Source organism: Solanum tuberosum, unplaced genomic scaffold (genome assembly GCF_000226075.1).
Source record: "Solanum tuberosum cultivar DM 1-3 516 R44 unplaced genomic scaffold, SolTub_3.0 scf00085, whole genome shotgun sequence".
In the NCBI taxonomy this organism is placed as follows: Eukaryota; Viridiplantae; Streptophyta; class Magnoliopsida; order Solanales; family Solanaceae; genus Solanum; species Solanum tuberosum.
In genome coordinates, this window is record NW_006239014.1 from 1,522,449 (window position 1) to 1,535,654 (window position 13,206).

A 13,206-nucleotide genomic window follows, 5' to 3' on the forward strand; every position below is an offset into this window, starting at 1 on the left:
CCAAGCTATAAGGTGTATTTTTTTGTTCTTTTTTATTAAAAATTATATAAACATGATAAGAATTGCAACTAATAATGTTTTTGGTTGAATTACAACTTAGCGAGAAGGTAATATTTATCAACAAACATAAGTTGCAATTCTTATCATGTTAATGTAATAATAATAAATATTTTAAAATATTAATTAAATTTCACGTCGCTTGAATTTCAAAAATAAAAAAATATCATATAAATTGAGAGAGTATGTATATATGTAGGAGCTTATGGATGATTTTTATTTTGGGTTACATGAAAATAGTACCAAAATTTATATAATTATTGGTTAAAATTACTGATGATCTTTCTGTTATATTTTCTTGTTGGAGAATATTTGATGCATCTAAGTGTTTACGAAATTATTGAGAAGAGAAAAAAAAAACAATTCATACCTCTTTCTATTAGTTATTAATTTTTCTTTTACTTCTTTAAGAAATTATAAATAAAATGATAGTTTAGTATTTTCATCTTTAAGATAAACATTTTTGTAATTTTTTACAAATTTTGTTTACACTTTCAAGAAAAATTAATTGTTTAGGATAATGAAAATAAAAAAAAATTAGTTGTTTAATTTTGTTAATTGACAAATATTTTTTAATAAAATTTTTTAGTAAAATGTAAATAATTAATATAGGATAGAAAATTAATATCTAATGTTAGGAGTAGGATGAATTAGGCTAAATTTCATACTTATAAAATTATTTAAAGATAAAAAAAGTAGCAAATAATTTGAAACAATGCTAAAAAAGAAGAAAATAAAAAGAAAAAGGTCGAAAAAGCTATTATGATTTATGAAAGGAGCCTTGTATGTGCCAGCAGTTTTAAAAAGGAAAAAAATAAAAATGTGTCAAACGGGTTCGATCCCGCGACCTAAGGCTCAAACATTTGGCCTTTTACCACGAGCACCACAGAGTAATTTGGTACTGTGGGTAGCGGGTTTATTATTTATATATAGATTGTGTATATATATACCTATATACATAAAGTTTTCGTCAAAGCTGGTGGGTGGCATGGCACCCCCACCCGCCTGAATAGATCTGTCCCTGACTATAATAGAGAGTTAAAAACAGTCTTTGTTTCTCTTCTTTTTACTCTTGCTTTTGAAGTATTTGAGATCCATCTCGTTGATTATATGCAGGTTTTAAATGGCGAGACTCCTCGCAGATGCGTATCCAGGATTTCGGAAGAATGGGTGCACTGTTACCAAAAGATGCATTTAATATATAAATTTGATTGATTTAAACTTTTAGCTCTTAACACCGAATCGATAAATTTTAAAAATTATAGGTCCAAAATATATAATACTATTAGTTTTAAACTTTTATATACACATACAATTTAATTATATAAATTTTTAAAGTGCTATTTTTCTTTTTTTGAATTTCCAATGTAACACACTTGAAAACATAAATAATACATATGTTATTTTTACTAATGCATTTTATTAAACGATACCTTACTATCTAGAATTTTCAAAGCTCTAAATATAAAAATAAATAAATAAACCCCTTTTTATTGACTTAAACTTAAATAAAAATGTCCCTTTCATTTAAATTAGAAAGAAGAAGAAGAAGTCAAAGTGATAATTAATGTTTGGGGCTCCCTCGACAATTTCTATTAAATCATATGTCAAATCTCTTAGTTAGCTTTGTTGACCTTTAGATTTTTTAATAAATGATCTATAAAATTATGAAGATTGATGGTAACTTAAATGGATAAGGGTCTGAAAATATTTTAACTTTGGCCGAAATTATTGTTACGATACCAAACTTTATGGAGGATCTTTTACCCCCTGCACTATTTAATAGTGTATTTTAAAGGTATATATGTGCCCACGTGGACACATTATTATTTAAAATGATGCAATATTTATGATGTCCTCTATTATATTCATGTTAATGTCATGTTTATGACTAACATTTTGTATGCCTCTATTTACACAATAAATAGAGGCATAAGGGTTCATATTGGACACACTTGAAGACTTGAAGAATAAGAAATACTCTCATATCTTGTCTCTATATTTCTATTGTTTTCATCTTCTATGTTTCTTGTCTTATTTTAATTTAGTTTTACAACACGTTATCAGCACGAATGTTCTACCACTTGCAGGATTGAAGCAAAGTAAACAAAAGAAGGTAAAATATTTGTGTTTATTTTTCTCTCGGGAACAAGGTAAATTATTGTGGAATCTATTTTATATTTTACTTGTGAACAAGGTGAATGATTAATATTATTGTTACTGTGCATTTTTTTCACCTATGACTATATATACTTTCTTTTGTATGTGAAACTTATTTTATATTTTATTTATGATTATGCTCACTGTTTTGGTTATTACATAAGCTTTTAATTTATTTTGTTTTGTGTGTTAAATATTTTGGGTTCACATGAAAATTGAAAAAAAAGATGGTGATAGTGAGCAATTTTATTTTAGTGTAATTGGAATTATTATTATTTTAGTGTGCAATTGATTCTTTGATTTATAACGGTAATTCACTACCTTAATAATTATGCACCAAACATTATATAATATAATGTTATATGTAACTCTCTGTTTTTGACAAATTTAAGATATTAGTACATACTTTGTTGATGATATTTTTATTGTGTTTTTTTTTTGTTCTGTATTTAATTATTATGCATGTTAAACACAAAGTGACAATTTTGTTCTATATTTATTTGTACATGTTAATCACAAAGTGGTGAGATTTTTTTTAAGGCTCAATGGTGAGTCCTATTGTAACATCTTGCAATTTGAAATAGCTAAGAAGAAGCTTAGAACTGGAAATAGTCTCCAGATATGGTTGGAAAGCTCTTGGAACGATCTTTCCAACGCCACCAAGTTTGCACGATTCCAAGTTTGTATGAGTAAGTTATTCCCTTTGGAAGTTAGGTTGTTGGAATAAGGAAAGTCAAAAACCGAATTTTTAAGGGTAGTTTGGTCTTTTCCTTACCCAATTTAATTAATTCGTATTTGGTAATATTTTTAGGGTCTAAACTGATCGGATTCAGTTTACGCTTTTGAAAAATAGAGTTAGGGTTTTTGGAGAAGGAACGTAAGAGAAAAGAGAAGAGGAAAAAGCAATATTCATCGTCTTCGTAAGGAATTGATTGTAGATTTCTTCAAGGATTTGATCCTATAAGGTATGTGAGTCTCTCATAGCGTTGGGTTCATTCACCCATGCGCCAAACATGTTATTTCAGCGTGATCCAAATCCGAATCTGTAGAATATATTGGGAAATGTGGGAGAGAAGGGATACCACAATTGGGGTTTTGAATAAAACGACCTTTTTGTTTTTCATTTTTTTTTTCTTGAAATTGATATTGTTCTTGAGTTGGGCTGAAATTGAGGAGTTTCTAAGATCATCACGTTCAGTTATTTAGTGAGTTGAGTTAGGTTCCTAGGTACAGTTGCTGGGTATCTGTATCTAAAAAGAATTTGGGGAAAAAGAACCGAATTTGAGTGAGTTGGGGCTGGAAAACGAAGAAGATTTTTTGTCGGACGAATCTGGATAGTGGTGCCACGTCGCAGAGCTGGTCCCCAGAACTGGGAAAAATCGCTTCACGTCACGGAGCGTTCTGCCTCAAAAGTCGTTTTCGAAACTAAAATTTAAATATCTCTCCACTTCGCGGACCACCCTCAAATATAGATATTTTGGTATTTTCTCATGTTTAGCTATCAAAAATCATTCCTAAACATCATGAGATCCTTCCAATCACAATTCACAATCCTTGAATCCATAATTCAATTCAAGGACCAGTTAAGAGTCAAGTCAAGAGCAGTTAAGATCAAATTCAAGAGAAGTCAAGAGTCAAGTTAAGAGAAGTTCATAAAGTTTTCCAAAAGTTTTTTACAAACTTTTTAACTCTGTTTTAAGACTTAAGTTTGAGTTCAGTAAAGTTGAAGTTCATTTCTTCAAAAGTATATGGGGACTATGTATTCCCAAAAGAGTTTAAAATGTTTTCACATTTAAATAAGAACGGAAACTGAGATTTTCAAAAGAGCCTTTGAGCTAGTTTTTCAGTAAAGAGCCTTTGAGCTAGTTTTTCAGTACAGAGACTTTGAGCTGATTTTTTTTAGTAAGGAGCCCTTGGGCTAGTTTTTAGTTAAAGAGTAAATGCTTTCACAATAAAGCAAGAGGGGAAACTTTGATTTCCAAGATAGCCTTTGAGCTAAGTTTTTGAGCAATTATCTCAAATCACAGAAAGAAGTATCATATTTTGGGAGTAGTATTGAGCACCGATATGGGGACGAGCTTGAGTTCAGATAACTTATGTCTCCATAAACCATGTAGCCATCATGGGTAGAAAAGGGTCATACTTTTTAGATGAACCCTTTAATGCTTTTAGCATAAACTAGTGGATCCACTTAGTGAGTTAGTCCTATACCCTGCAGGTATAGGATGGTCCTTGGCAGCGTGAGGTAAAGTGTTAGTATTATCACTATAGCTCTTAAGTGATGGTTGTCGGTTAGAGAAACTCCACAATAGTATTTTGTATTTTATATACATCAGATTATTTGTATTTTTACATACATCTCAGAGTTATATGTATCTTTGCATACACACAGAATTGGCATCATATTTTTAAACAGCTTTTCTTTATATTGCACTTGTTTTAAACTGCTTTATATTGAAATGAGTTCAGTTATGTTGAGTTGAGTTGAGCCAGGTAAGTTCTTCAGTTCCTTTCAGATTCTTTTCAAGCCTATGTTATGTTTAGCATTACAACTCGCATACTCGTACATTCAATGTACTGATGCCAGTTGGCCTGCATCGTCTCATGATGCAGACGCAGGTAATCAGGATCAGCATCTAGCGCATCATTGATCCAGTTGAGCTTCAAAGTTGTTGGTGAGCCTCCCTGCTTTCGGAGGATCCCCTTTTTTCATTAATTTATCATTTTACTTCATTAGGATGTCGTGGGCCTGTCTCGACATCCATCTCAGTTGTTTAGAGGATTCATAGACAGTTAGTAATTCAGTTGTCTTTACATTATCATTCAGATGTTGTTTAAAGACTGAGTTGCCTTTTGGCTAAACTATTATTTCTCAAGTTATGCATGAGTTATATTTTCTTATGTTGCAGTTGGGTTATTTAGCATGTGAATCCTTTTTTTAATGCTTAAAGTCTTCCGCTAAGTAAGTAAGTCAGGCCAAGGGTTCGCTTGGGGCCATTAATGGTTCTCGAGTGCCAGCCCTACCCAGGGTGTAGGCTCGGGGGGTGACACCTATTATATTTGGAATTTATGTCATTGATTGAGGGTAAGACGAAGAATTCAAGTCCTATCGCACCAATAGGGTAATCGGGTAAGAGTCCTGATAATAAAATGTTGGGTTGGGTCCCAACAAATAATGACCTAAAATGCCTTTTTATGGGTAAGACGTTGGGTTCAAGTCCCAACATAATATAATGATGATGTAATGATGACTGCACAAATTGATATGCTCTTGATAAAAGTCATGAAATCCACCCAATTGATTTGCTCCATTCTCTTATGTGAATGTGGTAGCAGTGCATAATATGTCTGAAAAATGACAAGTGGTTGAATGTATGAATATGGGTGTGGTAAAAATGTTAATGGTCATCATTGTGGTAATTAAAAGGAAGAACATTATGGGTTCTTAAGATGTTCCTTCAAATGTAAAGATATTTTTGTCCATTAAAGTGGTATAAAAGGTTATTGGACACATTGTTTCTTAAGATAGTCCTTCAAATGTGAAGGTAATTGTTACAGGTAATTTTTATCCATCAAAGTGGTATGAGAAGTTATTGGGCACATTGTTTTTGGTGCAACCCAATTTGAAAAGTTTTGTAAATCCTCCATCAAAATAAAGGAATACAAAGTTGTAGTACAATTGGTACATTTGACCTCCTAAAGTGATGTTGAGGTGAGTCACATAAATTTGATAATGTCAAAACATGACAATGAGTTTCTAATAAAAACTTATGGAGAATGTACAAATGGTTATAGTCCATTTCTTGAAGAAAATGTGACTTGTGTTCGTATGGATAAGAACATGTTCATATATTGTTGGATGAATGTCACATCTCACCTCTACCGGAGGTTTGAGAGATTGAAAGGAAATATTTTGACATAAATGGCCATTTTGGTCATATACTTTGAGTACTACACAAATATTGTGGTATATTTTATTATGACCTATTGGAGAACAAAAGAAAGAAAGAAATATTTTCTATAAAGGTTGTGGCCATGATCAAAATAAATGTTGTTGTGTGTTAACACAAATTTGTCATTGGTTGTCAAGAAATAAGTCTTGCATGTAATAATTTTAACCATGACAATAATAATAATTTTGTCCTTGAAGGAGATGGTCACCATAAAAACAGTGTTGTGAAATTCATGGTAGTACACAAAATTAATTGAGAGTTCCGAAAGAGCTGATTTGTTACTACCCGGAATGAAATTGTTCATAATATTGGGATTGTAGTAAGTCTCAAAAGAAACTTTTTAAGTTTCGGAGGAATTGAAAATTATCTTATTGAGACTGTAAATTATTGAAAGATTAAATATCTTTAGATTACTACAATCAAAGAGGGTTATGAATATTTACATAAAAGGTTACCCTCATTTCTCTTGTTTGTTGAATAAAAATATGAGCATGATGAAGGAATCACATGCAAAAGTAAACTTTTGAATAAATAAAAGTTGGCATAACCGATTGGCCATTCCAGTTCAGAGTGATGCAAAAGAAGTTGAGAATTCACGTGGCTATATGTTTGAAGAAATAAAAGATTCTTCAAGATTTTCTTTTGTTGCTTGTTCTCATGACAAAATGATAATTGTATTAACTAAGGTTCGGATTGTATCCCCTAAAATTATTTGGAACATATAGAAAGGTGAATATGGACCCGCTCACCTGCCATGTGGACCGTTCACTATTATGATTTAATAGAAGCATCTATGGTATGGTCACATGTGCATTTGTGTCAACTTAAAAATTGGTTTTTGCAAGGTTGTTTGTTCGAATTGTTAAATTAAGAGAACAGTTCCACACTATAAAATTATGTTGATAATGTTGGTTGGTTTAACAGAAATTGTATGCCTCCAATTATAGCTAGACCAATGATTATGAGAACAAATCTCTCAAATAAAATTTGGTATGAGATGAGTTTATTTAACGTGTATGCATCAAGCCAACAAGGTTCTCCCATCACAATTGGTTCAAGGTCAGGAACCAAATAATTTCCATCTAAAAATTTAATGTGTGCACATATGATTTTATTGCTCCACCACGCACAAAGATGGATCCCCAAATGAGGTTTGGGGTGAATGTTAGATTTCCTAACATTAGGGGGAGATATGTTTAGAAGCTGAAATTATGTGTGGGTGAATTATCTAGATCCTCGTTAAAAAGAATGTGAACTTGAAGTTCAAGAGATAATTCATTTACAAATGTTGCAAATAATTTGCCAGATGTATTTGCTGACCCAATATTTTAATTAAGCTGCAAATGCTCCAATAAATAGTCCTTGAAGGACAAAGTCTATGATACGCCAGAAGCATGATAGACCAATCGATTCCAAATGTAAAACTCCTTGGGGAAGGAGATGAGCAAATTATCAAAATGGTCATAATAATGAGGTAAGATCTTTGAAATAGCACTATGACATAACACTTCATAAAACTTTGGCACAGGTTCAGGTACCTAAAAATGATGATAAATGAAGATATCTCGATAAGTTATGTCGTATTTGAATCGAGTCAAATGACCGTCGACGATATCTTTGATATGAAGTAGCACTCAATGCTATAAGTGGTTACGAGGATCTTAAATTCGAATCTGTCATATAATGTGGACAGATAAATGATTGGCCAAATAAAATGCACTATTCAAGTATATTTTGTTTCACTTAGAAAAGTGATGTTTTTGAACTTATAGTTCATAGATCAAAATATGTGTCAGTGGAGTACAAATGAATCATTGTGCGAAGTATAACCGTAAGATCTAAAGTACGGTTTGTGCCTCGGGGGATAAAGAGTTTTCACAGAAGTCCTAACATTATTAAATGGAGATACATTCTCTGGTGGTGGATGCAATGTGACTTATTTCAGTCTGGCAATAGATGAAATACTTGAATATGTATAATGAATGATTATCATGTCTAACTAGATGATGAAGATTATATGAAAATCCTTGAAAGACTTTAAAGGTCTTACATCAATTCCATTGATGAGTACCCAATGGTTTTGAGACTACTTAACACAAAGAAAGAATTTTTTTGATCTCACGAAAATGATTTAAAATGTCACGTATTAGTGCAATTGGTGCACTTATAGATTGCTGATTGTGCAAATGCTAAAAAATTATTTGATATATATATTAAAGTTATGTGAGAAACTAACAAAGCAAGCGACTCAACACATAGAAGATGTATGATTTTCTTTGAGAAGAAAAGACGAGCTTCAATAAAATTGAAATGATCAATTTCTGAGTCAGAAATGATATTATTATGTAGATGCAGAATATTTATTTGATCTACATAAAGCTCGATAGCAAATGAGATATTTGTTTACATATGGAGGCACAACAATATCTTGGCATTCAAAGAATCAAACATTGGTAACCACTTCCACAAATCATGCAGACATAATATTGATCTATGAAGTAAGTCGGGAGTGTGTTTGATTGGAATCATGATCTATGATATTCAGAACATATGTGATTTTCCTTTGGCAAAGGATATTTCAGCCACCATAAACGAAAAAAATATATAACTCAATTGAAGGGAGGATACAATCAAAGGAGATCGGACAAAGCATATTTCACCAAAAGTCTTTTTCACACATGATCTTCAACAAAATGGTGAGATAGACGTTCAAATACCCATTCAAGTGATAATCTTGTAAACTTATTCACTAAGGATTGCCAACATCAAGATTTGAGAAGTTGTGATATAAGATTGGAATGCATCGTCTCCAAGATATCAAGTAAAGTTTTTATCAGGGGGAGAAAAATACGTGTTGTAATCTTTTCCTTAACCATGATTTTATCCCAATTGGGTTTTCCTGGTAAGGTTTTTAACGAGGCAACATTAAAGCGTATTAAAAGATATGTGTACTCTTTTTCCTTCACTATAATTTTTTCCCATAGGGTTTTTTCCTAGTAAGGTTTTAACGAAGCATATTATCTATGGACATCCAAGGGGGAGTGTTATAAAATATTATAGTGTGGATGTCCACTACACCAAGAAGTTACTCTCACCCATTATCTCCATTACTTTCCTCCATAACCTCCAACTTTATAACCATTATTCTTGTAACCTTTCACTTCCATAACCTCCTCCATTCTATTCATGTTAATGTCATGTTTATGACTAACCTTTTGTATGCCTCTATGTTACACTATAAATAGAGGCATAAGGGTTCATATTGGACACACTTGAAGACTTGAAGAATAAGAAATACTCTCATATCTTGCCTCTATATTTCTATTATTTTCATCTTCTATGTTTCTTGTCTTATTTTGCTTTAGTTTTACAACAAAATTTACTAACTACTAACTAAAGTTCAAAATTTACCGTTAGCTTCTTAAAAAGGAATAGTTTAAACACTAAAATGCACCTCTTAGTTGGTATCTCTTTGTCTTATTTTTAAGATTTGTAAGTAATATTGCATTTTATTACTCATTGCGTGCATATATCTTTATAAAATTTTAATCACTTTTGTTCGGGTATGTTAGCATAAATTGAGCATTCTAATATTGTAAATATTATATTGATCTGACTCATATTACAAAGGTTCATTGGCTATATTATTTTTTTAACGTAACATAATGTGCCTATTTACTCACCTTAGTGAGTGGCCATATTTCCCTTAAAACCTTGCAAACTCTTGTAACTTTTGTAATATTTAAGTCATTCACTTATCCGATTGAGCATTCTAATATTGTATATATTATGGTAGGTAACTTTTGTAATATTTAGGTCATTCACTTATCCGATTGACTACCCTATTATCTTCCTATTTATTGTAAGGAAGATTTCCTCCCCGATAAATAGTGATGGTCTTCTTTTACTTTGAGTAAGAAATGCACAAGAGAAATAATATAAGAAAATATGAGAAGTTTGTATTGATGTTAGTGTAGAGAAAGAGAGAGTTGAGACAGGGAAAAATATTCTAAGACTTCAACTAATTCACTATACAAAAGAAAGTAATCATATGTTGAAGGAATGTGTGTTCTTTTGTGGAGCTTTGAACTCTTCACTAATCCGGAGTTGTTTGAGTTGTACGACAGATGTTGTGCTGTTGTAACCTGGAGGGAGACAAGTCAAGAGTGATACTGCTGGATCGATGCAGATTATGCCGCAGTGGGCTTGAATCTCCTTAAAGAAAGCGAGATATGATAGAATATGCACAGCGGAAGCATTCTCCAAGATCACAAACTTACATAATAGCATAATAATGTAAACTAAATAAATTGTGAAACTCTAACCTTTTATAGATTTCACACAACTCGTTCAGGGACCGGGACTCCAGAATTGCAGTCTTCTACTAATTCGTGACTAACTCTTTCAATCAAGTCTTGTGTGGGCAAGAAAATTTTTAGAAAAAAAAATGATGTTTCCTTGAGAACCACCACCCATATTTATACCTTTCAGTATAAGGGAAAGGTTTGAAAGATGAAATGTTTCTAGTCATAATTAATAGTCATTAAATAACTTTAGGTGTATTTGAACACTGTGAAGTGTATCCAACAACCATGATCAATAGTCATCAACAACCATTAAATACCATTAAGTGTATTTTGACACTACTAAGAGTATTTAACAACCATGATCAATAGTTATCAACAACCACTAAATATCATTAAGTGTATTTAGAAAGTCATTAAACACCAAGGGTAATCAACAACCATTAAACACCATCAATAGCCACTAATAACCATTGAATATTATTATTTGCTTCTTTCATCTTCTAAGGAAACAAAGAATTGCAGTATTTTCTTCTTTCTTCTTTTAAGGAAATAAAAAGTTTTTTTCTCTTTTAAACTAATAAAAGTCAAAAACAATTTATTTCTAAACTGAAAAAAAATACTAACAGTCCTTTTCTTTTTCAAACTCGATCAATTAATCAGGCATAGTAGGGACCGCAAATTTATTAGCAGAGGCTTCCAATTATAATATTTAATTCGTAAAAAGCATGAATTAACCATATCATAATAAATCACAGATTGTACCACTAAAATTGTGTAACTACACTCCTCTATTTAATTTCAATTTTTTTCCGTTACAACTTATTTAACTCCCCATGTTAGAATTACCGACACCAATCAATTAAATTAAACTTCTGAAAAATTTAATTCATTGATTAATTTAATCCTTTATCTTTATGCTTAAATTAATTCACATGACGGATATACACATATATAATCCACCTGCAGGGTTTTCACGTGACTACTTATAAGCAACTATAAAGGGTGTCTTCTTTCTCATATCCGAGATATGGTGCTATCAACTAATTATTATTTCACGAATGTAATTTGTTATTATCCAATCCATTAGGAATATTTTGACTCATCATAGAGTCTCACCTTTTAATAGATTAAAATAATAAATCAAATTACACAGATCATAATAACTACATCAAGATTAAGAGTATAAGCTCATGTAATGGACTAGAGATATTATTTATTGAAATTCAGAACCTAAATACATATCTCAATTTGGTCTGTTCAATACATGCAAAATGTACTAACACAAGAAGTTGGAATTTTACCATTCTCATAATTAAGATTGAATTATATTTAATCTTGTGCTACAATCATCAAGATGTTTGTCCAACTTCATCTTTGATTGTGAACATTTAATTTATAACTTATAAGAACCTACAATTTTAATCTTCCGCGTATGAGTTAAACAACTCCATACCCAAAAATCGTCTACTATATAAGTAATGGACACACATATAAACACAATGATCTATTCAAACAAAAACTTTATTGTAATAATTAACATAAAACTTAAAGTCTTTATAAAGGATTAAAATTAATACTATAACTCAACCATATGGTTAATAGTATATCCCAACAAGATATCCGCACCTCAGCCTGAATATATTTCTTTTTCATTTTTGTTATTTTATTTTCAATTGTAATTTATTGTATTTGCAATATATTACACCAACATAATAGATCTATATAAATATTCACATGAAACAAACGTACAATCGCACGTTTCGATAAACTAGTATTAATAAATCCGGTTGTGATCCCATTTTACAACACTGCCTCAGTTGTATTTCCAACCACATCAATGTAACATATCTAACAGGAACTGAGTGGCAACTGGCAAGTAAAAAGAAAACTTGGAGACAAAAGTAGGGATTATCTGCCTGGTGGAAGAAACCAAATTCCAAATTTGGTATGATAGATAAGAGAAGATTATGTCTTGGCTTCTACATGGAGTGATCAGAGGCGAAATCAGTACTAGGAGTTTGGGAATTCAAAATTTTCTTTTCCTTTCTTATCATTGAGCTTTCAATCAGTATTTTTAGGGATTTACAAATTATTACATAATTTTCTAGTACAAACATAGGATCTACAGAAAAGCTATTGAGTTCGTCCAAACCACGAACCCTCACCTAACATGGACATTAACTTTTGCTCTAAAAGTTCATTCCCCACTTCTTGTCCTACACACTTTGATTCCAAGATGCCGTCAACGTTACAGTAAATGAAGAAACAAGTGGTTCCACTTTGTTCTGTCCTGACCGCCTCAAGGCGGCCGTAGAATAGAGGAAAGAAATCTTAAATTCAGGTAAATTATTAAATTAATAAGAAATGTATCGTCTAACTACATTCAAAAATGACACATGTCTTTTTATAGAATTAAAATAGAAATTAAATGATTTTCTAATTTGATCATTTCTTAGAGTTAGTGAAACTCTAAGATGATGAATCAAGGAACTAGTGTTGGTTGCTTTTGTTATATCTCTTACTTGTTGAAATGTAGGCATGCGCGATATAGTACTCCACCTTTGACCATGTATAAATTGAATAATTATAATATATTTAGTGTAGTCTTACAAATAAGGTCTCGAGAGATAGAATATACGTTGACATTATAAAGTAAGAATGCAAATCATGTAAATTTTCAATGAAAAGTATATAATATAAAGTCAGGATGATAAAATTTGACTCAACAT